Source organism: Rhinolophus sinicus, linkage group LG09 (assembly GCF_036562045.2).
Source record: "Rhinolophus sinicus isolate RSC01 linkage group LG09, ASM3656204v1, whole genome shotgun sequence".
Lineage (NCBI taxonomy): Eukaryota > Metazoa > Chordata > Mammalia > Chiroptera > Rhinolophidae > Rhinolophus > Rhinolophus sinicus.
Window position 1 is genome coordinate 10,278,795 of NC_133758.1, and position 25,793 is coordinate 10,304,587.

Sequence of the window (25,793 nt, forward strand, 5' to 3'; positions counted from 1 at the left end):
ATGCTCCTAACTCCGAAGGCTGCCAGTTAGATTCCCACATGGGCCAGTGGGCTCTCAACCACAAGGTTGCCAGTTCAATTCCTCGAGTCCTGCAAGGGATGGTGGGCTCTGCCCCCTGCAATTAAGATTGAACACGGCACCTTGAGCTGAGCTGCCTCTCAGATGGCTCAGTTGGTTGGAATGCGTCCTCAACCACAAGGTTGCCGGTTCGACTCCCACAAGGGATGGTGGGCTGCGCCCCCTGCAACTAGCAACGGCAACTGGACCTGGAGCTGAGCTGCACCCTCCACAACTAAGACTGAAAGAACAACAACTTGAAGCTGAACAACACCCTCTACAACTAAGATTGAAAGGACAACAATTTAACTTGGAAAAAAGTCCTGGAAGTGAAGTACACACTGTTCCTCAACAAAGTCTTGTTCCCCTTCTCCAATAAAAATCTAAAATATATGTGTGTGTGTGTGTGTGTGTGTGTGTGTGTGTGTGTGTGTATACATCCTCCAGCTCAAAAAAAATTTCTGATTCTGGCTAAAATTAAAATTGTTTAATTTGGAATATTGGCAAATGTTCCTAGTCACACAGACGAGACCTTCACATTTAGATGCTATTCATTTGAAATAAAACCTTTAAGACTGTTCCTTGCCGTTTAAAAGAATATTTAATGCATTTACAATAACAACAGATTTATTCTTACATTTAAGAAGACTGCTGGGTTTTCAGTCCTTTGAAATAGGAATTTGTCATGAACAGGAACCAATCCACGACAACTAGCTCCACAGCTTCAGATTCCCACAGTCCAGGGTCTTTATCAGTTTTCCCTTTTATGGTCACAGATGGGTAGAAACCTCATTAGCATAACGTTAGGTCACAGAAACAAGAATGTCAGCCCCGTGAGCAGGTGTGCATCAGGAGACAGGCAAGAGTGTTGACAGCAACCACAGTTCACATGCCAAAACCTGGAATCACCCCGAATGTCTATCGATAGAATGGATAAATAAGTGGTAGTATAGTCCTAGGTTGAAATACCAACATGGCACCAAAAATGAATACATGATTACAGTGCTAAGCAATATGAATGAATCTAAAAGCATACGCGTATTGAATAAAAGAAGCCAGACACAACTGAATACTTACCATATGATTCCATTTATATCAAGTTCAAGGACATGCCAAACTAATCTATATTTTTTAGGCCTGCGATGTAGGTGGTAAATCTGAAATGAAAGGGAAAGGAAGTAAATAACACAAACCAAGTAGGTGGAAGCGAATTTGTTGTGACCTGGAAGGGAAGTATGAGGGGCTTCTGTGTCTTGACCTAGGTGGTTACCTGAGTCTCTGTTTTTAAAATAATGTGTTCAGCTGTACATTTGTGTTTTATACACTTTCCTGTTTGTGTTATACTTCATAACAAAGTTGTTTTTTTAAAAAGCGCAACTGTATGGTTTTGTTACAATCTGAACAAATTGTATGTTTTGTCCCTAATTAAGAGTTTAAAGTTATGTTAAGTTTCCCACCACTTGTTTAATTGCTTTAGAATTTTACTTACAATTTAAAACAATTGATAAATTATAAATCTAATATAATTTAAGAGAGAACTTTAACATTACCTTAATGCTGAGTAATAAGTTCATTATAGAAAGTTTAGACAATGTTGAAAACTCTAAAGATGCAAGGATGAACAAAAAAATCCAATGACCCAGAGTTATTTTCACATATCTCCTACCAGATTTTTTCTATGCATTTTAATGTAGCAGAGATCATAATGTAGCTACAATTTCCTATCCTGCTTTCTCATTCAAAACTCTGCCATAAACACTTTTCCATGTTATTACAAAAAAAAAACCAACATAAACGTAAATTTAAACTTCTAGATAAAAAAGCATCATATTGGAGAGCCATAATTAATTTAATATCTCCATAAAGAGTGAATTAATCATCAGACAGGACGTTCTGCTGGCCCTTAGTGTTTTTATGCTAGTTTTTGTATTATTCCATTTGTGGAAATAAGAATATGGTTACAGCCAATTTTGCTACAGTCATCTTTTCTTATCTCCCCATCCTTCAACCACAATTTAGCAACATTTAAATCAGGCAGTGTTTGAAGTCCTTTTTAGATGAGCTTAGGAGGAAGTGAAAATGAGGAAGCATACATACCAAGTGCCTATAACATGCCAGATTATGTGTGGTAAGGTGGCCAGACTTAGCAAATAAAACATACAGGACACCCAGTAATTGCAATATTTGGACATATACGAAAAAAATTATTCGTTGTTTATCTGAGACTTGAATTTAACCAGATATCCTGTATTTTACCTGGCAGCCCCAGGCCTGCCAGGCCTGTCACATATTTTCTAATTTAATCCTTTTGACCCCTTCGAGAATTATATATGATGATTCCCATTGTAAAGAAGAGCTCAGAAAGGTTCAGCATCTCTTCTAAGGTCACACAACTAGAAAGGGGCAGAGCAAGGGTAGAAACCCAAGCTTTCTGACACCAAGATGAAAGCTCCAAATTTGGTGGCCTCCCCCTAGAGCTCAGGTAATTAACAGGGACCCAACTGTCCCTCAGTGAGAGAGGGTGCTGTTGGTTTTCCTTGTTGCCATTGTTTCTTTTTAAAAATCACTCACCACTCCTTTGTATTGTTATGTTAAAAACAAATACTAATAAAAAAAAACACGAGTACTGGACCCCAGTGACAGGGCCAACCTATTGAACGTGATTTGAAAATGAGGCCCAAGAAAAGAGACTTCTCGTTGACACAGAGCAGAGGAGGGAGCTCGGACAATCCCCTCCTTTCCCTCCCCCTTCACTCATCATCATATATTCTGACGACAGTCCAATGAGACAGTTTTGTCTCAGTGGCTCCTAGAAACCCTAAGAGTGGCTGGGTATTTATTTTTTGATTTCTTTTTTTTCATATTTCGGATTAAAATAAATAAATAATGCAAAGGGTGAACCTTCCAGAACTGGCTCCTCTGGAGTCTGGAAAGAAACAGGACCACAGTGTAAGTTTTCTTCATCTTCACCCATCCAGGCACATCCCAGCGCACAGTGTGGCACTAAACAGGCTCCTGGAACAACTAGAATTGTCTCTCTTGCTTCTCTTCATTGACCCTTTTTACTTACTCTTCCTTTCCCCACATACAGATTCTTTCCAGACCAACCCTTTGGCAAACCCCAGAGATTCACTAACTCTCCTGAGCAAAAGGTGAAACCTCCCTAGACCCTAAAATAAGGAGGTGTGAGAGGGAGCAGAGTTGGAGGGGAGTGAGTGCACACGATGGAGTGGAGCTGACACAGGGAAGTGACGAAGTCCCAAGGTCTGGCTGTGCTCCTGAGATCCCCATGGAGGTGGCTCTTGACAAACCTAGGTGAGCTATGGGGTCCTCCACAGTACTGCCCATGGAGGCCCCCAGCCCTCACTCAAGGAAAACATCTCTGACCAGTAGCATCTAGCTCTGAACCAAAGAGGACCAGAGGTTTTCTCTTCTGCAGAGAGGGAAGCAGGTGTCAAACTCATAAGCCTGCACCTGCCAGCAACTAGCAGCTATACTTCCCCTTCTGAAGTCATGACAGCCTCGGGCTTGTGTCCCATCAGCCCCCAAAGCAGCCCAGAGCTCTGGCCTGGCCAAGCTGGCACTCTTGAAAAGTTCAACCAACTTGCAGGCAGATAAGGTAGTCTGCCAGGGAGCAGGTGGAAACTCCAGTGTGAGCTTATTACTTGTATCTTCACTATGTCCCAGAGAAGGTGACCCAGACAACCTTAGGTATCCCCAGCTGGACTAAACTTCAGACAGGCTACTTCCTCACTGCAGACCCTGACACCCTTCCCTTAGAGCATTTTCTTTAGAAAACTCATAACTGTCTATTCTCTTCCCCTCTGAGATGTATGCAAATCTTTTCAAAAAGCCTCTTGCCAGTTTTATAACCCAGAAATGTCTTTCTCAAGGACCTGGGAGCCACCTCTTTGAAATGTCATCATCAAAGGAGATGGGGCATGATCTCCTAGTTGCCATGGGAGAGCAGGAGCCTAACTTCCATGGCTGTTTTACAAGTCGTAATACTACCTCCTATCATAAAAATATGAGTTTATTTTTCCTTTGGATAAAGTCAGTTAGCTAACACAGATGGCCTAACATCCTCCAGTTCTTTTCCACTTGACCCCCGCCCCCGCCACCCCAGCCTTTAAAAACCCCACTGCCCCTCGCTTCAGTGTAATTAAGCTCAGACTGAGTTCTGGTCTGTCTCCCTTATTGCTATATCCTTGAGTGAAGTCTTCCTTGCCTGTTTAACTTTGATGCCTTTTTGCTTTGGAAGGGAGAACCTAGCTTCTGATTTTTCCCTAACTTCTAAATAAGTTACAATTTTTGCATAGTGGCATCATGCTTGTAAATGAGAATTGTCCTAGAATAGAACTGTACATAGATTCAAAGCAGCAAAAAGTGGAACCTCAGGAGATGTGACTTGAGAAGGAAGGCTTTCCTTCCCCCAGAACTTCTCCACTAGCCTAGCTTGACTTGAAATGACCACACTCAGTTAAAGTAATAGATTGAAGACCAAGGTCTTTGAAGGAAACAGACAGGGCTAATTCACTCCTAGGCTACAGTTAAAATGCTGTGGGATACCAGACCGAAAAAATTAACTTCAGATGAATCTTAGATCTAATGTGAAATGTGGAAGATAAAATTATAAAACTTCTGAAAATGACCTGGGGATGGGCGAAGGTCTTAAGACACAAAAGCTCTAACATAAAAAAAAAAAATGGTAAGTCAGACTTTTATCACACTGAGAACTGCTCGTCCAAGACCATTAAGAGAGTGAAAATGCAATCCATAGACCACAGAGACACAAAGGATTTATATTTAGAATGTATAAAGAACTCCTACAATCAATAAGAAAAATACAATCCTTTCAACAATAACAGGGAAAACTATTGAACAGGCACTTCACAAAAGAAGATATCAAAAAGTCAGCCAGCATGTAAAAAGGCTCACCACCATTACTCAGCAGGAAAACGCAAATTAAAACCACTACATACCTTAGAAAGGCTCCGATTAAGAGTGACAATACCAAGTGATATCAAGATTATAGAGCAATTGGAACCCTCCCTCATCCCCTCTCGAAAACTGACAATATTGACTATGCCACATTCCCCTCCCAGTATGCTCGCCAAGAGAAATGAATGGATATGCCAGTTTATTTGTACAAGGTAAGCACAAAAATACAAATATGCACAGCATCTTCACTCATAAGTAGCCCACAATGGAAAACAACCCGAATATTCATCAATGGGAAAATGGATACATTAAGTGTGGCATATAATTAATTATACAATGGAATACTAAATAGCAATATTTAAAAAAAACAAGAGCACACTACTGAAGCATGCAGGAACATGGATGAATCTTAAAGACATTACATTGAGCACCAATTGTATGACTCCGTGTATATGAGTCAAGTTTAAGAATAGGCAAAATTGCAAAATAAGCCAGTCACAAAAAGACAAATACTGTATAATTCCACTTATGTGAGGCACTTAGGGTAGTCAAATTTATAGAGACAGAAAGTAGAATAGTGGTTGCCAAGAGCTGGGGGAAGAGGTATGGGGAGTTGTTTAATGAGTACAGCGTTTTGAGTTTTGCAAGATGAAAAGAGTCCTAAAGATTGGTTACAGGACAAAGTGAATGTACTTAACACTTCAAAATGGTTAAGATGATACATTTCTTTTTATATATTTTAACACAATTGAAAAAAAGAATGGACAAAATTAATCAATCTGATGGAAGTCAGAATGGCAGTTAACCTTGGTCTGGGGCAGTAACTGGAGGGGGTTTCTGGCTTTCTGGTTACTATTCTATTTCTTCATTTGGATTGTGGCTTATAGGTGTGAATGTTTATAGATCTGTGTGATATGAATACTTCATACATAGTCCATTACTAAAAGGTTTTGTTTTGTTTGTTTAAGACACAAGAACATTGGATTTATTTAACACATTCATTACATAAAACTCTGGGCTTGTGAGACAGGAAACAGGTCGAGTGTTGGGTAGGGTAGGCAGGCCTAGGGAAGGACAAAGCTGGGGTGAATATATAAAAACAATGCCAAAATAGGCAACAAAATCTGGAAGAGGGAGTAGAATGGCATTCACCTTGCAACTTTGTGATGAGTCTTAACTTCTACATTTTTTTTAAATTTTTTTATTTTTTATTTTTTTAGATTTTATTGGGGAAGGGGAACAGGACTTTATGGGGGAACAGTGTGTACTTCCAGGACTTTTTTCCCAAGTCAAGTTATTGTCTTTTCAATCTTAGTTGTGGAGGGTGCTGTTCATCTTAAAGTTGTTGTTCTTTCAGTCTTAGTTGTGGAGGGCGCAGCTCAGCTCCAGGTCCAGTTGCCATTGCTAGTTGCAGGGGGCACAGCCCACCATCCCTTGCAGGAGTCAAACCGGCAACTTTGTGGTTGAGAGGACGCGTTCCAACCAACTAACTGAGCCATCCAGGAGCTCAGCTGAAGGTGCTGTGTTCAATCTTAGTTGCGATGGATGGAGCCCACCATCCCTTGCAAGACTCGAGGAATTGAACTGGCAACCTTGTGGCTGAGAGCCCACTGGCCCATGTGGGAATCGAACTGGCAGCCTTTGGAGTTAGGAGCATGGAGCTCTAACCGCCTGAGCCACCGGGCCGGCCCAACTTCTACATTTTTCCTGTAAGATAAATGTTCTGTGCAAAAGCATGTGGACTGGGATCTCTCTCCCCTTGTTTGAACTCCCTGTGAACCTACAGATCTTGATTTAAAATGAGTTTTATTTATTGACTTTGGGCAATACAGTATCATGATCCAAATTTTGATGGTCCACTTATGCAGATTAGCTCATTCAAAAAAGTTTGATTGAGCATCTACTATGTGCCAAGCACTTGGCTAAGAACAAAGAATACAGTGATGACCACGTCATCCACAGACCCTCCCCTCTTAGATTAATAGCTTTGGAAGGGGAAATGCCCATCTGCCGACCAGCATTGCTCTTATAAAAATAGATGCACTCAACTCTCCATCAGGAAACTTCTCAAACTGGATTTCAGTTTTGTCCCTTAGCATCATATAATCTGGGAGCAGAGAGAAGGACAGAGCTAGTGAAGGCAGAAGGAAAGGGGGAAAGAACTGGATTGGAATATTATATGTACAGTTTTTAAAATTAAAAGCAGGAAAAACTCAAAATCTAACAATACAAGAGGTTATATAAGCTTTAGCTAATGTATTTAAAAAATTTTTAAAGGTTGGAAACTCATAATCCAAGATGAAAAGACTCAGGGAACCACACAGAATTTCTAGAATAAAAATTAATGTATAGTATTTTACGGCATCTGCAGTCCACATCAGTTTTTACCTTAAATTAATTATAGTTGCAAAATCAACATAATTTTTACATAGGACTGAGCACAAACAAGCCTGATTTATTAATAATATTAGGAGAAAAACAGGTACTTTCAAATGAAAAATCGTAAGCCCACTAGAAAACATGGAAGAAGAACACTAACAAAATTTGAGCTGTTGTTCTTTAATATGTCTAACAAGGCAGCTTGTATTACATTTTTATCTAAAGGTCTATTAAATTATAGATTTTTTTCCTTAAAGGTTATTTTCTAATCCATCAAACTGGTTTTCAAGTTGGACTATAAACAAAGAGTAGGAGGCATTGCAAAAAGAATACCTTGTATCTTTATAGCACATTCGTATTGACAAAGCATCTTCACGCGCTCTCTGAATTCTCACCTGATTCTCCCAACAAGTCTGAGAGGTAGATGAATGACACCCATCACCAGGATACAGGCTGCTCTGATTAGGTGCTCCCACTCACAGAATTTGAGGACAAATAAAGTACTATTTGTCCGATACGAAAGTACGATAATAAAGTACTATTGAAAGCAGACATTTTTAGAAATAGCTAAGATATAAATACATACTAAGATGTAAATACACTGCTATGGAGGCCTGAAAACTGCCCACGTTCAATCAAAGTGATTACAGTGCACACTTAGGACTAGGATGTATTGCAACCTTGACAACTGTGTCATAATCTTACTGTCTGAAAGAAGGATGCTTTAGGAGAAGGACTGTTATGACCTGAAAGGAGCAAAGCAGGAAGAACTAACCCACATTGTCTAGGGAAAAGATTCTCCTCAATAATGGAGGAAGCACAAGTTGTTTGGGGAGCATCTGGTAAGCTCCCTGAATCAACCCAGAAGGGGGTGGGTGGCAGCTGGTAGTGAAGGAAAGTTTCATAAAGAGAAGATGCTGAACTGGATCCTGGGGGACAAGTTAGTCATCTCAAAGTGAAAGGGTCCCAGCAGAACATGTGGCTAAATTACTGTGGTATTTATCTCTTTGGGTTTCACTCTCTCATCTAGAAAAGTCTATGGTCCTTTGACTCTGCTTTTCATGCTGGGTGACCAAGTGTACCAGTAAAAAATCAGAAATCATCCTGCTTCTGGCCAACATAAAGGTCAGTCCCTTTGTGGCTTCTAATCCAGCAAAAAACATAAAGTGCGTCTTTACCCATAGTAGGAAAATTAGGGTTTCTCTTTCTCAAAAAATTAGGGTTTCTCTTTCCCAAATCATTGGAGAACAGTACAAAAGTCAGCAAACCAGCCAGGTAGTCCAGACGTGCAAGAAAAATATGTCGTCCACACTGAAAGTGTGCAGCGTGGCTCAATGGTACAGTGCCACTGTCTGAGAGCACAGCTCCCCACATGCACATTCTCCCCAGAAGCTGTCACCATGCTAAACGTGGGAAAGACCATGAAAAGACCAAGGAGAAATAGATAAGGACAAATATAAGGAAGAAACTATTGAGAAAAAAAATTGTCCTAAAATTATCTTAATACAACTTCTACTGAAAACTAGACCAATTTCTGGGTAAACAAAGCGGACTGAAATACTCATTTAACTCTGATCTCTCAAGAAATGAATGAATGAGAACAAAAACAAGTTAGGGTAGAATAAAGATAGTTTCTCAGGTAAGCAAAGTCCCGCAAACCTTACCTATCACTTTCTCTTCTCAGGAAGCTACTGGTGAATATGCTCCAGAGAAATAAAGGAATTACCAAGAAATAGGAAGTTAGGGGATCCAGGAAAGGGACCCCAATTCAAGAGAGGGGAAGAGAATCCCCAGGTTGATGGTGAAAGGAGACACCTGGAAGTAGAACAGTCCTGGGGGACAGCCTGCCTGCAGTAGGGCAGTTCAGAAGGCTCCCTGGGAGATGCTTCTACAGGAGAAAATTGATAAAATGCTGGGTGGTTCCACCACAGTGAGAAGATGTTTGCTCATCGGTGATAATTAATGATAATTAAATAGACAACCAAGTGAATGAAAAACCAAGGCAATGATTAACTTCAGGGAAAACAAAGTTTTTAGGAGAAAGGAAAATAGTTTTAAAAATACTACACTACTCAGCAGTGTGAAGTGGTGTTGGTAAGAGAGAGAATGCCTAAAATGGAGACAGGCAGCAGCTTATTTTGTGATAAGGAGGACGTGCTGAAAGAAATCACTAAACGGATGGGAAGCATTTGCCTTTAGGGAGAAGGAAAGGGGGGAGCAAAACTATTTGACTCACTATGTATCATGTTGATGAAAACAAAAAACTAAAATTTAAAAATCAGAAGGACCATACTTTTTGTTGGAAGGAGGGGCGAGGGGAAATAAGTTGGGTTTAAACACCAAGTGTCAGTTGCCGCAGAAGCAAGATATTCAGGGGATCTGAAATAAGAGACCAGAGCTCAGGAGGCAAGATGAGGTTTGGAAGAGAGATTTTGTAATTATTTAGATTGGAAGAGAATTAGCTCTATAGGAAAAAGGGTGTTGAGAAATAAGAGAAGAGGGCTTGAAAACAAACATTTTGTAAGTGCCATTTAGAGTGTCAGGGGAGAAAGGGACGCCATTGAGGGAGCAGCCAAAAAAACCAAAGAAAATAGGAGTTTCAATCAGAGGGGGAAGGGTTAGAGCTGATCAGTGTCAAGTGCACAGGAGTCAAACAGGCCCAGGTCATTCGAATAAACAACAAAAAATTTCTAAAGAAGGTATTCTAATCTAAGGATTAACCTCACACCCTTTAATGAGCCTTAAATTGAAAAAAAGGCTTTGGGTTTGGGGATGGTCTTGTATTTTTCCAGGACACCACATAGTGACTGTGACCCTGTTTTCAGTAAGTACACAGTTGCCTTTCATGGTGCAGTCACACAAGCCCTGCATTAATGAGAAGGTGACTCTTAGGGCACATTGTCATTACCATTCCCATACAAAGCTCTGTCCCTGTTTTTTGTTTTTTGTTTCTCCACACAAGGGATGACATTGTTTGTGTCAGAGATGAGCATTTGAACTAAAGTTCATGGCTTGGCTGGGATCTTTCTTTTGGCTGCATTTCCCCGGTGATCAGATGCCTGTCGTAGGCTGTGGTGTTATCGACACCCCAACAAGATGGGAGCACAAGAAAACAAACAAAACGAGGCTGCTTTTCCTTGCTGGGGTGTCAGAGGCTACGTTCAAAATACCAAAACTTCCATTAAATCTCATCTTAAGAGGAAAGCTATCTTGGTGAAAAATTTCACTAGTGTATCTTGCAGAGACCCATTCAGGACTTGGCTTCAGGACCAGCAGCATAATTGGTAGAAAATGTTACCTAATCTCTCCACAAGTGACGTTTCTCTTTCTCCTAGAGATTGTACTACACACGTCCACACCCCAAAACAGATGCAAGATGAACAGAAAAGTCTAGTTTTGCATTGCCCAAAATCCACCATGATACTGTACTGCTGTATTTTCCCATTTCATTGTGTCAGTTATTGCTGCCTCCCAGACGTTTCCATCTCAGACATAACCAGAGGGACAAATGGTTAAAAGACTGGTATTAATTTCAAATTCAAAAAGCTCACAGAAGGCTATTCACAACACCCTAAACAGCCTGGTTAGCAAACGTTGTTTTGTGCCAGTACATTTAGCATTTTCCCCCTGATGTGTCAACCAAATGAATAGTGATGGGGACGCAGCAGTCTGTCCCTAATCCCCAGGGTCAGAGCTTCTGGAGTGCAGCATTAGAATGCCCCACAATACCACTGCGGCATGCCTATTTCCCCGAACACATCATAGGAACGTGCTTCTACAAAGCTGTGAATAGCTGAAAAGTCATTCCAAAAGGCATATTTTGAACATTAATGAGGGGGGTTGATGAAATTGACACAGATTAATTAGAAATTGGCAAAAATTGATGGTGCTTGATAGACAGTCCTGGAGATAGAATGAGGATTCATCAGTGGGCAATGTAGTCATACATAACATCAGCTGACCCTTCTTTCCCTCATTAAAAGTTTTCCAAACAAAAAGTAATTACAATGATGAGATTGGTTTTAAATGAGACGTGAACATTTGAAGCTCACTGACTGAGATCAATCATAGGGCCCCTTTGGAATGAAAAGATATGACAGACTTTTCTAGAAACTAGTCATGCTCTTCTCCAGAGTCGATGGAGGGTCTGCAGGGATGACTAGGGGTGTAGGCAGTGTTGGACAAGCGCGTTATTTCCAACCCAAATAGCCAGCCTTGCCCTGCAGGTATATCCTTGCTCTGTGGGTGTCCTGGTTCAGCAAGTATTCTCCTTATTAAAGGTTACTTGCTGGAGTTCATCTGATACAAGCCCTGAAACACAGTCCTTGCAGCAATGGAAAATGTCAGATCCTTTATTCAGTGACTAGTGAAGCAGAAAAGAACTTCTCAGTCGAAGAAATCAGTCACCAACCTAGAAAAGGATGTTTCTTAACGTAATGTCTTAGAGCTGGGTAAGTAAGGTAAGCAAGGAGGAAGAGGATGCCATTTTCAGAGGAAGATTTGATTTTTAGCATAAATGCAAAGGGGTTGAAAGCTGCTTGAATAGGAATTATGAGGAGCCACCTTAATTAGATGTCCTTATCTACCATCTTCCGTTTTTCCATGTTCTCTGAAAGGAAGTAGAAACCACAGTTGCAAACTAGAAGTTGTAGCATCTTTGCTTTTCGGGGGCTGCTTATAAGAATTGTGTGACAGCTCATCATGAAGCAAATTAAGAATTCCTGGGGCAATGTAATGTAACTGGGGCACACTGGGCCTGGATCAATTTGGAGGCAGCCTGCTTTGAAAATAGACCTGCTTGAGACCAGCAGGAGATCTTGTCATTAATGAACACTTCCCTTTACTTTCTTTCCTTTGGCTACAACTAATGTGAATAAAAAACCTCATTTTTAAAGCAGTGGATTAAAGAAACACATTTTTGAGGAAATAGTAATCCCCTCTCCCTACCCCCACTCTCAAGCCAATTAAAAAGAAAGCACCTTTATTAGCACACTAAAGCAGCTCTGTGCAAAGGCCTGCATGCCTTTTGATTGTCTGCTTGGTTGATCAGATGTGATGAAGAGCTAGACGTGGAGAGACAGTTTCCCAAATGTGACACTTGCGATTTGTCTCAGGCCATAGAGGGCTAAGCGACTCAGAGCATCATTTTGGTAGGGGAGCTTGACAGCAAAGAGCTCACCCTATACAAGAACCTATGGTAACCAGGACCACACAGCTCCATAGAAAGGATGGGAGAATTAGTGACTGACAGGTTTTAGGTCTCTCAACTATTCCAAGGACAGTCGATTAAATCCCCCTTGTTTTCTTTATGAAGCAATAGCTTCATAATCAAAATCTCTTCTATGATGCCATTTTATTGCACTTGGAAAAAGAAACTTAACCTTATTCTCAGCTGGCATGACGTTATTAGTACAACAACAAAGAGGAGATAAAAAGAGATCAATAAATAGTAACATAAGCATGCTACACAGCAGCCAGCATTGCTAAAAGGAAAAGCAAATACTGCGGTGTATTATTTCCCCTTCTAACTATGGCCCAGCAAGTACTCCAAAAAGAATGCAAATATATACATAGGGTCTCCCCACCCATCTCCCAATTACACTTATTATCTCAATGATTTAATGTTTATGTAGTACCTTTCCCTGGAATAGTTTGCATGAAAGGATATTTTCCAATTTTTCCGTGTCAAATGAGTAAGACAGACCAGAAATACATGAAATTTCTGATCTTGAACATGAGCACATGATTGAAAACTCTGTGTCCCTGTGGAAAATGGCTTGTTGGTAGAGGTGAAGAAACTATTCTTAGCACAAAAGGGCAAATATCAGGTTTGGAAGGATCACTTATTTAGTGATGGTCTTGTCCATGGGGGAAAAAAATCCACAATTTTTATTTTCCAGAAGGTCACCTCAAACGTTGAGTGTATATTTTGGTTTGTGGTAGGCTGATACTTTTCAAAATGTTTAATTACCTGTGTTTTCGAAAACATACGCATGGTAACAAGTTCAAAAGGTACAAAATAATTTAGAGGGAAAAATCTCCATCCTATTTTCCACTTCCCCAGGGCAAACCATTATTACCAATTTCTTGTGTTACCTCCCAGAAAAATTTCTATGCATATACAACCAAATACACGCTGTCCTGAACATTGTTTGTTTTTGCTTTTTTCTTTCCTTTAGCTTGGGGATGGTTCCACATCGGTCCATAAAACAGCCTTTGGTATATTTAACAAGTTGAAGAGTAGCCTACAAATGGTAAGAGTGTTTGATTTTCACCTTAAGGACACTGGGAGTTTTTTTTTTAAACAACTTTATTAAGATATAATTTACATACCATAAATTCACCTCTTTAAAGAGTATAATTAAATGATTTTTAATAAAAATGACTGACTTGTGTGACCATTACCACAATCCAGTTTCTGAACATTTCTGTCTCCCAAATAAGATTTCCCCACCCCATTTACAGTCAACCCCATTCCTACTCCCCGGCCTAGGACGCCAATGGTCTATAGGTTTCCCTTTTCTGGACATTTCATGTACAAGAAATCACACAGTGTGTGATCTTTGCAACTGTCTTCCTCCACTTAACATGACATCTTTGCGGTTCATCCATGTTGTGACAGCTAGGAGCAGTCTGCTCTGTTTTATGGCTGAATAACATTCCACGGTATGGATAGACCACACAGTGTTTATCCATTCACAGGTGACAGACATTTTGAGTGTTTCCAGTTAGGGGCTATCACGAGTGATGCTATGATCATGTACGTGCGAGTTCTTGTGTGGACATCTGTTTTTATTTCTCCTGAGTAGATACCTAGGAGTGCAATGGCTGCGTCATGTGGTAGGTGTATGTTTACCTTGTTGAGTAACTGCCAAACTGTTTTCCAAGGTGGCTGAACCATGTGACATTCTCACCAGCAGCAAATGAGGATTCACTGGGGTTGACAAGTGGGCTGCCTTTAAAGTGTAGGTTGGTGTTAGATCCTCTTATGGGGTTGAATTATGTCCATCCCCAAAACATGTTCAAGTCCTAACCTCCAACACCTGAGAGTGTGACCTTATTTGGAAATAGGGTCTTTTCAGATGATGGAGTCAACTTCAGAAGAGGAAGTCATTAGAGTGGGCTCTAATCCAATATAACTGTGCCCTTATTAAAAAAAAAAAAAAAATTGAGACACAGAGACAGACCCTCTCAGAGGGATGACAATGTGAAGACAGGTGAGAATATCCTACGAGCCAGAAAGGCCTGGGACCAGCAGAAGCTAGGAAATTCCCTCTCAGCCCTCAGGAGGAACCAACCCTTCTGATAGCGTCATCGTGGACTTCTAGTCTCCAGAACTACGAGCTGATAAGTTTTTGTTGTTTAAGCCACTCAGTTGGTGGTACTTTGTGATGGCAGCCCTAGCAAATTAATATAGGTCCTCAACTCTACAGCTGTAAAGTAAGATACAGTGTATTTAAGCAAATCCATTCTTATAAGAGCAGTGAATAAATTGTATCTGCTAAGGAAAAAATAGGAAAAAAATAACAGCAAAACTGTTCTCTAGAGACCATCTCATTTACCCAGTGACTGCAGAGCTGTCTGATTTATGGCCAGCCTGACCATGGAATTGTCTCTTCCTACACCTTGAACAATGCTAGGGTCTACAGTGTAATTATAGTACAGGGGCCTCTTGAATAACGTAAGTTATGGAAAGATATGCTTTTGATTAGCCCACTTAACCAGGGAAAAAGTCAAGATTTAAGTCATTTTCGTTTTTAGAATACTTTTATTTACTAATGCTACCTTGGAAACCAAAACCTTAGCTCGCATTTGTTTTTCCTTTTGCTGTCTATTTATATAGGTAACAATATGAAGGAAAAGTCCCTATAGCTGGCCAGAGAATGCCCTGGGGTTAGACATGTATTTTGTTTGCCCCTCAAAATCTGCTATCCACCCTTCTCCGCCCTGCTCTGTGCCCCGAGAAGCTGACTAATGGGACTGTATCAATTGTCCCCTTCCTTGCAGCCCTCGGGCTGGGCTCACTAATAGAAGCACTGGCAGGGGGCCCAGAGGACAGAATGTAGGGTCAGAGCGCTCATTCTCCAGCTCCCCCCTCTCACGCCATCACAGGTTGGCTGTGTCTACCTGCTCTGGTCAGGCGGCCCTCTCTTTGGGTTCTGGTAACAGCTCCTCCCCCTTGTCTCAAGGGGTTTAAGGGTATGTAACAGCTACTACGACTGCGTAACAAATTACCACAAACTCACTGGCTTAAAACAACACACCCTTACTATCAGACATGATCTTAGTCCATTAGGCAGCTGAAACAAAGTACCATGGACTGGGTGGCTTATAAACTACAGAAACTTAGTTCTCACAGTTCTGGAGGCTGGAAGTCTGAGATCGGGGTAGGGTTCTGAATGAGGATCCTCTCATTGTGTCCTCACGTGGCCGAAGGAGAGGAGGACAGTGTCTTTTTGAAGGGCACTAACCTCACGCAGGAGGGCTCCACTCTCATGACCTCATCATCTCCCAAAGGCCCCACCTCAAATACCATCATCATATTGGAGATTAGGTGTCAACATACGAATTTTGGAGGAGACACCTTCCATGCATCAGAGAGAGTTCCTGTGAGTCAGGAGACTGGGCGTGGCATCACCACGTCCTCTGCTCAGGGTCACTTAAGGCTACAATTTCAGGGCGGGTCAGACTGTGTTCCTTTCTGAAACTTGGGGTTCTTTTCTAAGTTCATGTGGTATTGGCAGAATCCAGTTTCTTGTGGTAGTGGGACTGAGGCCTGGCTTTCCTGCTGGCTGTCAGTCAAGGGCCACTCTCAGTTCTTAGAGGTCGCCCACATGTCCCTGCTTTGTGGCCCTTACAGAACATGGCAGCTCTCTTCCTCAAGAACAGCAGGAGAATCTCATCTCTAGTCTGCTACAACAGTCTCACACAATGTAACTCAACCACAGAGGTGACACCCACCACCTCTGCTCTATTCTGTTGGCTTCGAAGCAAGCCATAGGGTCCACGCACATTCAAGAGTGGGAGACTCTTCAGGGCAGTGACTCATGGGAGGTCACCTTCGCATTCTGCCTACCACAGGGTAGTAAGTCAGCCCGCTCTTCCTAGCCTGGAGTTGTTGTCTCGAAATCCTGCCTATGCCTTTGTTAAATGGGCCCTCAATTAAATTCTTCTCAAATTACCCCTGTCGGAGTGTTCCATCTGTTCCTGCCAGGACCCTTATGATAAAAATCCCTCTGCAAGTGGCCTACTTTGGTAATGGGCTCTTCTCTGAGCCAAGGCCAGCTGGTGGCTGGGCTGGAGGGAGCTGAGTCTGAGCTAAACTGTTTAGCATCGCAAAGGAAAGGGCAGCCATGGTCTCCACTTGGCTGCAGACATGGAGAGTGAATACAGAGAGAGTAAGACTGTCGCTGGATGCCAAGCAGAGAAACTTGGGAGCAGATGACTAATAGGGAATTTGAGGAGCACACGCTGAGTGGTGTGCAACGCAAGCCTCTCACAGTCCGTAAACCCTACATCGTTCACTCCCACCTCAGGTTGGCCCCTTCTCTCCAGGAAACAGAAGGAAGAGCAGAGACCTGGAGCATGAACAGAGCGCTGGAAAGACGGCCGTATCTGGAGCCTGTGGCACCTGGATTCTTGTAACACTGGAAGCCGTACTGCTTCCCGTCAGCACTTTGAAAACTCGTCTTCTTTATGGTCTTTTTTATCTTAAAAACATTTTTTAACTTTTTTTTTTAAATGATTTCACTTTCAAACATTTTTAATAAAAACTTCTTGTTAAAAATTTCCTATGCTCCTAGACCACTGGTCCCAATGCACAGAGAGGCCCTGGCTGAAGCTTGAAAACGCACCCTATTACTTAACACTCCACACTTGAGATTATTTCAGTAACAGTCACACACAGTTATCCTGTGATCCATCTTCAGAGGAGCCGAGGCCAGAGAAATGAAACTACTGAAACATAAGCAGCCCTGACAAGGTGATGGTTCACATCTTGCAACGTCCATTTATGTGAGTACTTGAGAGAGGGAAAGCATCGTGTTAAATCCCACTGAGTTGCTCCCTGACGACAAAGTCATGTGAGTCATCAAGGCCATTGTCAGAGACAGCATGTTGCTCTCTCTGGGGTCCTCAGAACGCAGTCCCCACGCTGGCAGCACCAGCATCCCCTGGGGCATGGGAGAGAAGTGCAGCCTTGGGCCCCACTGACTTACTGAATCAGAAACTCTGGGGGTGGGCCCAGCAGTCTGTGGTGATACTGACACATGCTGTCATTTGAGAACCCGGGGCTGGAAGCAGAAGGATTAAGGGCTTAATGCTTTTCACTTGTGTGTTTAAGGGTAACGCCCTTTAAAAACAGAGAGAGGGAGGGGGAGGAAGGAGGGAGAAGGGAAGAGGAAAAAGGGGGAAGGGAGGTAGAGGCAGGAGGGAGAAAAAAGGAGGAGGGAGAGGGAAAGGCAGAGAGAGAGAGAGAGAGAGAGAGACAGAGAGACAGAGAGAGACAGAGAGAGACAGAGAGAGACAGAGAGAGAGAGAATTACTCTCAAGCAGTGGTGTGGTGGTAGTGGTAAATGTGTAAAACCAGCTTTCCAGCCTGGGGACCCTGGGAGGTACAAGGCCCTGCTTGGTAGTATTTGCCAATTTCCATGGTGTAAATACTGCCACTGCAGCCTATTTCAAGCCACCAACGTGAGGTATATATCCAAAAAAATTTAAAACAAATGCTTATACAAATACTGTACAGGAATGTTCATAGCAGCACTGTTCAAAATAGCCAAAAGGTAGGAACAACACAAACATCCATCAATGGACAAATGGATAAAAATGGTGGTATATACACACAATGGAATATTATTTAGCCATGAAAAAGAATGAAGTACTGGTACATGCTACAACATGGATGAATCTCACCAACATTATGCCAAGTGAAAGAAGCCAAACACAAAAGGTCACTTATCTTGGAGAGAAGGGGGTGGAGCAAGGAGAAGATGATTCAAATAGCGACTGTTTCTGTGGTTTATTCTGAGCTCACAATGAGAAACATCTGTCAAGTGGATTTTACTTATCCTAAGGCTTTAGAAGGTACTACAACATTGCAGTCTGAGCCCTGGCCTAACTTCTGTGCAAGCCATCATGAAGCTTCTAGAATTTAAGATCCCTTCTGCTAATAAAGCGCAGAGATACTTTGTGGCCAGGAGTCAGGTTGGGTTGTAAGATCTGTTTAATTTTTCTCAGGGAAAAAAATGCAAAGTCAAATTAGACAATCTCTGAGCACTGGTGACAGGAAAAACCAGTCCTCTGCATAGAAATGTTTACTCTCCTACAATTGCAGGAGGTCCAAGGAATTCATGGACTTGAATTGTCATCATCACCACCATCATCGTCATCACAATTGGTCACCTCACATGTTTAAAATCAATGAAGGAGATAAAAGAATAACTGAGTGAATGATTACTATGGTTCTAATTACTATAATTAATCAATTAAAACATGATAATGCCCAGCTCTTGTCCTGGGTCAAGTTGGCAAGAGCTTTGTCCCCCAAAGATCTCTAATTTAAAAGGCTGCAAATCTCAGAAGGCTTCATTAAAAATGATTATGTTAGCTCAGAATATGAGATTCTCCTAATGTCACCCTGGAATGAACAGAGCCTCTAACTATATATGGTCTGTAGGTTGATAGTAAAACCAGAGGACCAAAACTAGAGGGGAAAGAAGCAGACTTCTTTCTGGAAATCTGCCATACTTGGACTTAGTTGTTCTTTCTACAAATGGCTCTCAGCTGGCCTTGCGCCCATCATTTGATCTCTCTCCCCTCTTGGTTCTTTAAGAACAGAAACTCCAACTCCCAGGTCCCTTAGCTGGGGAGTGTGTGTTGTTCCAGGAAAGCTCCCTGATTTTATTTTATTCCCTTGCACTTAGGGGGCATGGGTTTGTGGGGAGCCATACATATAAAGTATGTCCCACTTTACGAACACTCAGCCTATAACTGGCCTTTGCATTAGCCCCTGGAAGACATCTCCCCACCTCCATCACTCTTCCCTCCAGTAGGGGGCCCAGGTCCTTCTCTTCCTGCCTCCACCCCAGGCCCTGGAGTGCTGTGGTTACTGTGGTAACAGGAAATTTCTAGCATTTGTGGGTTTGCCTACACTCCTACTCACCATGATTCACATTATTTCTATGGGAAAAATACTTTCTGAGGTTTAAACCAACAATTTATAACTTGCACTCGAGTATTTATATTGCCTTTATAATGCCTCTTCTTGGAATAAATGAATGCTCATAATCATCCAAATGAACCAGTGAAAGAGCCCAGCGTAGGGCTACAAAACTCTGTAAATCTTACGAACAAAGTACATCAGTGGATCACTAGGTAAAATAGTAAGTTACCTTACTCTCTGAAGTCAGATGGGCTTCAGTTTTCTCATCTGTACAATGGGACTGGGCGGATCATATGAAATTGCTTTTGAAGTTATAGGGTGATATATATATATTCAAATATTTTTATCTGTGGTGCATTAGTACAAGCAAAGACTCGAGAGTAGGACTTCCGTGGTTCACACACTGGCTTTGAACCATCTATTCTACAGTAAGTCCTCACTTAACATCCTTGGTAGGTTCTACTATTTTAAGTGAAACAACGTATAATGAAACCAATTTTCCCATAGGCTGGCTGATTGATAGAGACAAGTTAAGTTCCTAGGACATCTCATCAATGTTATAACAAAGCGAAGTTGAACGTTACTCAAGGACCTGCTGTATTTGAAGTAGTGACCATTCATTCTCTTTGAACTATTCTAGTTATGTGAACGTGTGGCAAGTTCCATAACTGCTCTGTGCCTTACTATCCTGGTGGGGATAATAGCAGTAACTGCAGGAAATAATGGTTGCGAGGATTATTGTGCTTGGCACATACCATTGCTAAGTGTCCACTGTCGTCCTCATCACCTTCATCTTCAGCAGCAGCAGCAGCTGGGAGAGGCAATGTGGTCCAAGGGAGAGATGTGGGCTGGGAGGCTGACAGTGCTGAGTGAAGTGAATGGTGTTACTGTTCTAACTATAACCAGTGGCTTTGTTGGCCATTCAAAAGGAAACCTGGTTGCTTCTTAGATGTTTATTTAGGCTTAGGCATTTCTAAATTTAAAAAAAAAATGTGAAGTAGATTAGTGTTTGTCTTCCTAACTTTGATTCTTTTTCTTTAGTCCACATGCCTGTGGATGTGGACTAAAAGCCTGAGGCTTCTTAGCATAGATGCTGATAAGGACTCACCTAGGCTTGCCCTCTCACCTGCAGCTGTCAATTTCTGTTTAACTCTGCAAATTGAATGCATACCGTTATCTCCACTCCCTCTCCCAACCTGCTAACACAGCCATAAAGGAATAAAACAGGAGGAAGAAAAAAGAAAGGCAATGCAAAAACAGTCAACAAAATCTTGGAAGATGTGAAGTGTTTGGACAAAGGGCGTCTAATTTAGTTTCAGCTTTTTCCATCCTGTTATGTGTCTATAATGGCAGAAGCCAACAAAACATAAATTGACCACCATGAATCCTCAAAAGGCTGAGGATCTGGAAGCACCAGATAACTCTGAATGTGGGAGTCGGGTTGGGGGGGGGGGCTGAAAACAAGAGGGTGCACACATAAGTATGAATTAGAAGGAGGTAGAGCCCCAGATCTTCTTTCATTCATGCCAACTGTGATTCCAACTTGCATTTCATTGGACAGAACTGTGTCACATGACTGTCTACCAACAAAGGTGGCTGGGAAACTTCTAGTTAGGCACATTGACATACTGTGTACAGATAGTCTATTAATAAGAAAGACAGAAAGATGTATTAGGTAGGTAGTTATCAATCTCAACTACAGAAATAAACATTTTCTCTAGAACTAAGAGACATGGCTTCCCAGCTTTAAAGGGTCCACTGAGCACCTTGAATGAAAGAAACCTCATAATGAACCATAACATCATAAAATTTAAGACACCAGAAATTTTTTAAAAACCCTAAAAGCTTTCAGAGAGAACAAACAGGTAACACGCCGGGACCAGAAGAAGCAGCACTGGTTTCAATAGCAACCCTGAAAGTGGGTCCTTTAAAAATAGTTTGGTCCAAATGTTTGTTGACATTTACCATCCACCATGGGAGCTGACCACAAAAACCAGAAGGCACAAGCCTGCTGAAGAAGTGTCAGCATCTCTTTCAAGTCAGTATTTATTTTAAAAAGTTATTTTAGGTAGCTATTCCCAAAGGCAACAATTTCCCATGTGCAGCTGTCATTTACCTATCACTCTGTGGAGCATGACTTTTTGTTTATATCAAATAACTGTTCTCCTAAGTTAGTTTTGCTCTTTTTTATTTGAAATTTTCTTGTGGATATGAGAAACGACATGATCATTGTTTTGTGTTGACTCCATTAGCGGCAGCAGAACTTTGCAAATGGTTAAAGATGGTGGTTTGATAGATGTCATCAGATGTTGCAAAAAGAAAAGCAGTTCAGCCTGATAATGGCTCTTTTTTGTTGCTGTAGTTTCATACAATTCATGAGATCAAGGTGAAGTTTTGGAGGTTCACTCTACGGAAGGTGAAATGTCTGACCTTATTTCTGATTCTAATATAAACTCAGCTTAAAAGGTCACCGTTAAAAATAAAATGATTTGATTTTGCAGGGAAAATGTAAATACAATTTTTGGAGAAGCACTGCACCAGGGGGGGAAACACACTTACTCTTAATATTGTTAAGAAACCAAATGGTCTTGGCATGATTTCTTGGATATGACACCAACAGCACAGGCAATGAAAGCAAAAAATAGATGAGTGGGGTTACATCAAACTAAAGAGCTTCTGTGCAGCAAAGGAAACTATTCAAAGAATTAAAAGGAAACTACAGAATGGGAGAAAATATTTTCAAACTATAAATCTGATAATGGATTAATATCTAAAAGATATAAGGAACTCCTACAATTCAATAGCAAAAAAAAACAAAAAAAAATGTGTTTTTTTTTTGTGGGCAAAGCACATTTTTCCAAGACGACATACAAATGACCAAGAGGTACATGAAAAGGTGCTCAGCATCACTAACCATTAGGGAAACGCATCTCCTACCTGGACCTCAACAAGCCCTTCCTCACCTGCCTCCCTGCTTCCCACTCTTGCCCCTCTACAAACTATTCTCCTCACAGAAGCTAGGACATCATCTGATCTTGGGCTCCTCTGTGCTTAAAAATTCTCCAGTGAAAGAACAAATTTCCCTTTCTCCTCTGGCCTGCTAAGGCCTACAGGACTGAGCGAGCGCCTATCTGCCTTTCTAGCCCCATCTTCTGCCTCTCTCCCTCTCACTCACTATGCTCATCTATGCTGACTTTTGAGCAGTTCCTAAAACATATTAAGATCTTACTCACCTTAGGGAATTTGCACTGACTTGTTCCTTTTGTCTGGGATATTATTCCCTCAGATCTACATGGAGCTGGCTCCCTGCTCCTTAGAGAGGGTTTCTCTAATCAGCCTATCCAATGCCACTCTGCCATATTTCTCCATTTTATTTTCTTAAATGCCTATATCACCACTGAAAAGCATTGCCTCTTTAAATAAGTTTACTTTTTTTTGGTCTGTGTTCCCCACTAAAACACAAGTACCATAAGAGTAAAATTGCCGGATTTAGCAAATAAAAATACAGGGCACCCAGGTACATGCAAATTTCAGGTACACAAAGAATAGTTTCTAGTATAAGTGTGTCTCATGGAGTATTTAGGATATACTTACACTAAAAAATTGTTTTCCTTACCTATCTGAAATTCAAATTTAACTGAGCATCCTGTATTATATCTTCAACCCTGTCCAAGAGCTGAAACCTTGGCTGTTTCATCATCCCAACACATATATACTTGTACAGTGATGTCTGACGTATGACAAGCGCCCCACAAAATATTGACGAAATGAAACAGTGAATGAATGAAAGAAGCTAAAGGTCTAAATTTGTATGATGCTCAATTTAAAAACTAGTTATAGTCACTGTGATGGTTAATTTTATGTGTCAACTTCAGTGGACTAAGGGATGCCCAGATAGTTGGTAAAACATTATTTGTGGGTGTGTCTTCGAGGGTGTTTCTGGAAGAGATTAGCATTTGAGTTGGTTAACTGAGTAAAGTATAATCGATTGCTCTCCCCAATATGGGTGGGCATCATCCTATCCACTGAGAGCCCAAATAGAACAAAAGTGTGGAGGAAGGGTGAGTCTGTTTTCTCTGCTTGCGCTGAGACATCCATCCTCTCCTGTCATTGGACATTGCTGTTCCTGCTTCTTTGGTTTTGGACTCAGATCAGGACTTAAACCATTAGCGCCCTGATTCTCAGGCCTCCGGATTCTGACTGAATTAAACTGCCAGCTTTCTTCATTCTCCAGCTTGTAGATGGCAGATCGTGGGGCTTCTCAGCCCCACAACTGCTGAGCCAATTCCTTTAAAAAATATATATATATCTCCTCTTGTGTATATCTAAATATAGCCAATTGGTTCTGTGTCTCTGGAAAACACTCACTAATGTAGCTATCCAGACTGTAACCCAGTGGTTCTCAAACTTCAGCCTGTGTCAGAATCACCTGGAGGTTTGTTAAAACACAGATTGCGGAGCCCAGGCTGCAGAGATCCCGATTCAGGGGCTATGGGATGGGGCCTGGGAATAAGCATTTCTATCCCATTCTCGCAGGAGGCTCAGGCTGCTGGTCCAGGACCACACTTTGGGAACCACTGATCTAGCTCATATCTGAGGTCTCTGCCTTGCTTATTCAACAGCCAACCTTCACTTGAATTCAAATTGAAAAGAATACAGCGGTACCTCGGTTTTCCAACGTTTCAGAACTCGAACGGTCTTCCGGAACGGATTACGTTCGAAAACCGAGGTACCACAGTACTGGGGTGCGTGATTCTATTCACCCAGAAGCCCAGAAGCAAAAAATGGATTGATTCTCACTTTGTAAAGCAGGATTACCTTCTGCACCATGCCTGGCCTGGAACTTCGTACAGCTGAATCAATGTTTTTAAAACAAGAACAACCCCTAGGGTGAGTAAGAAATCGCTAGACACGCAAGAATGTATTTTAGGACCAGTTACACACCTTGAGAGGAAACTCATACAACACTCAGAGCTCCTCTCAGGACAGAAAGCACAAGGTTTACGTGACAGTGTCTTAAAAGCCAAACAGAAAGATGTCCCATGAGACCCCATTTATGTTTTCCAAGTTAATTAAATTTATTTAATCAGTTGTTTCAGAGCTAGTTTTCTCTCCAGGATTGGTAGCCCATGACAACAAAGAGGACAAAGGCACAGTCCTACCCAGTGGCAGCATGAATTGTGTCTCAATACGATTTATGGACGTTCAGGGACTCCAGGGACCCGTTCATTTCCATAAAATGGTTCCTCACCCTTATTCCTGAGCAACTTGAGCTATTTACCTCGGAGATATTTTTTTCCCAACTTCTCATTTGCTCTTGGTCCCATGGCCATAATAATGCCTAGTAATAAATTTTTATGTGCTTACACTTCTTTAGTTTTATTTTATGAGTTAAGGGACAGAAGCAAGAGGAATACCTATGCTTCAGGGATGGAAACAACCACAGCTGTTTCTGAGGTGATTTTCAGCCCAGCACCAGGTGCCCCTCTCCCTGCTATTTCCCCAGTTTCCCAGATTTTCAGCCTGGAAGCCATTTCTACCAGTTCTGTTACTGCAGACCCTTGACATTCTTTCCTTCTCGTTCACTGCCACCCCCAGGCCCTGGTTCGGATCCTTGACAGTCCCCCTTGGGTTTCCTGCTTTTACTCTTTGCTAGTCCACCCGGTGTGCATGTTTTTGTTCATTCATTCATTCAATATCAATCATTGAATGCTGACTACATACCAGGTTGTGCTGAAACCAGTGAACAAATGGGGCACAAGATGCTGTCTCGCCCTTCTTTTCACAGTGGTGATGTGCTTGTCTCATCCCTAAGAACCGACCACGATTGGTGCATGCCCCGAACTCCCCTCGAATTGGGTCTTACCTGAGCTTTGTCCTGGGAGGTTCTCTGCATCCCGCTGTGTTAACATCCTGTTCCAACCTCAAGGTTTGGGCTTGAAGTCACCTCCCCATACCCTCTCCTCTCCCTCATCTCCATCGCACAGGGCTGTCCTCTTTGGCGTAAAACGCATCAAAGTCATTTATGCTGAGGATACTGTGACGTGGGTGGGATCTGTTCCTTGGCTTCCCACAGTATTTATCATCAGGCAGTTCTGCGAGACATAGATCCTTCAGGATTCGTTCGTGGTTGCAGGGGAGGCAAAACCTTACCTCTACCCTTCTTACATTTTCAGCTGGAATGCTTCAAAAAAAGAAACAAGATTAACAAGAAAAAAAACAAACATCTTATCAACACATGCAGCACACACCA

The 25,793-nt window shown here is 41.7% G+C and overlaps 1 long non-coding RNA gene across 1 annotated transcript; it reads right to left on the bottom strand.

Moving 5' to 3' along the window:
• Positions 1-770: 770 nt before the first annotated feature.
• On the bottom strand, positions 771-25,590 carry LOC141573057 (uncharacterized). Its single transcript, XR_012498624.1, has 3 exons — positions 25,407-25,590; positions 1,135-1,214; positions 771-975 (listed from the first exon to the last, which is right to left on the bottom strand). It is a non-coding gene; the product is annotated as an uncharacterized LOC141573057 (long non-coding RNA).
• Between the last annotated feature and the right edge of the window lie 203 nt (positions 25,591-25,793).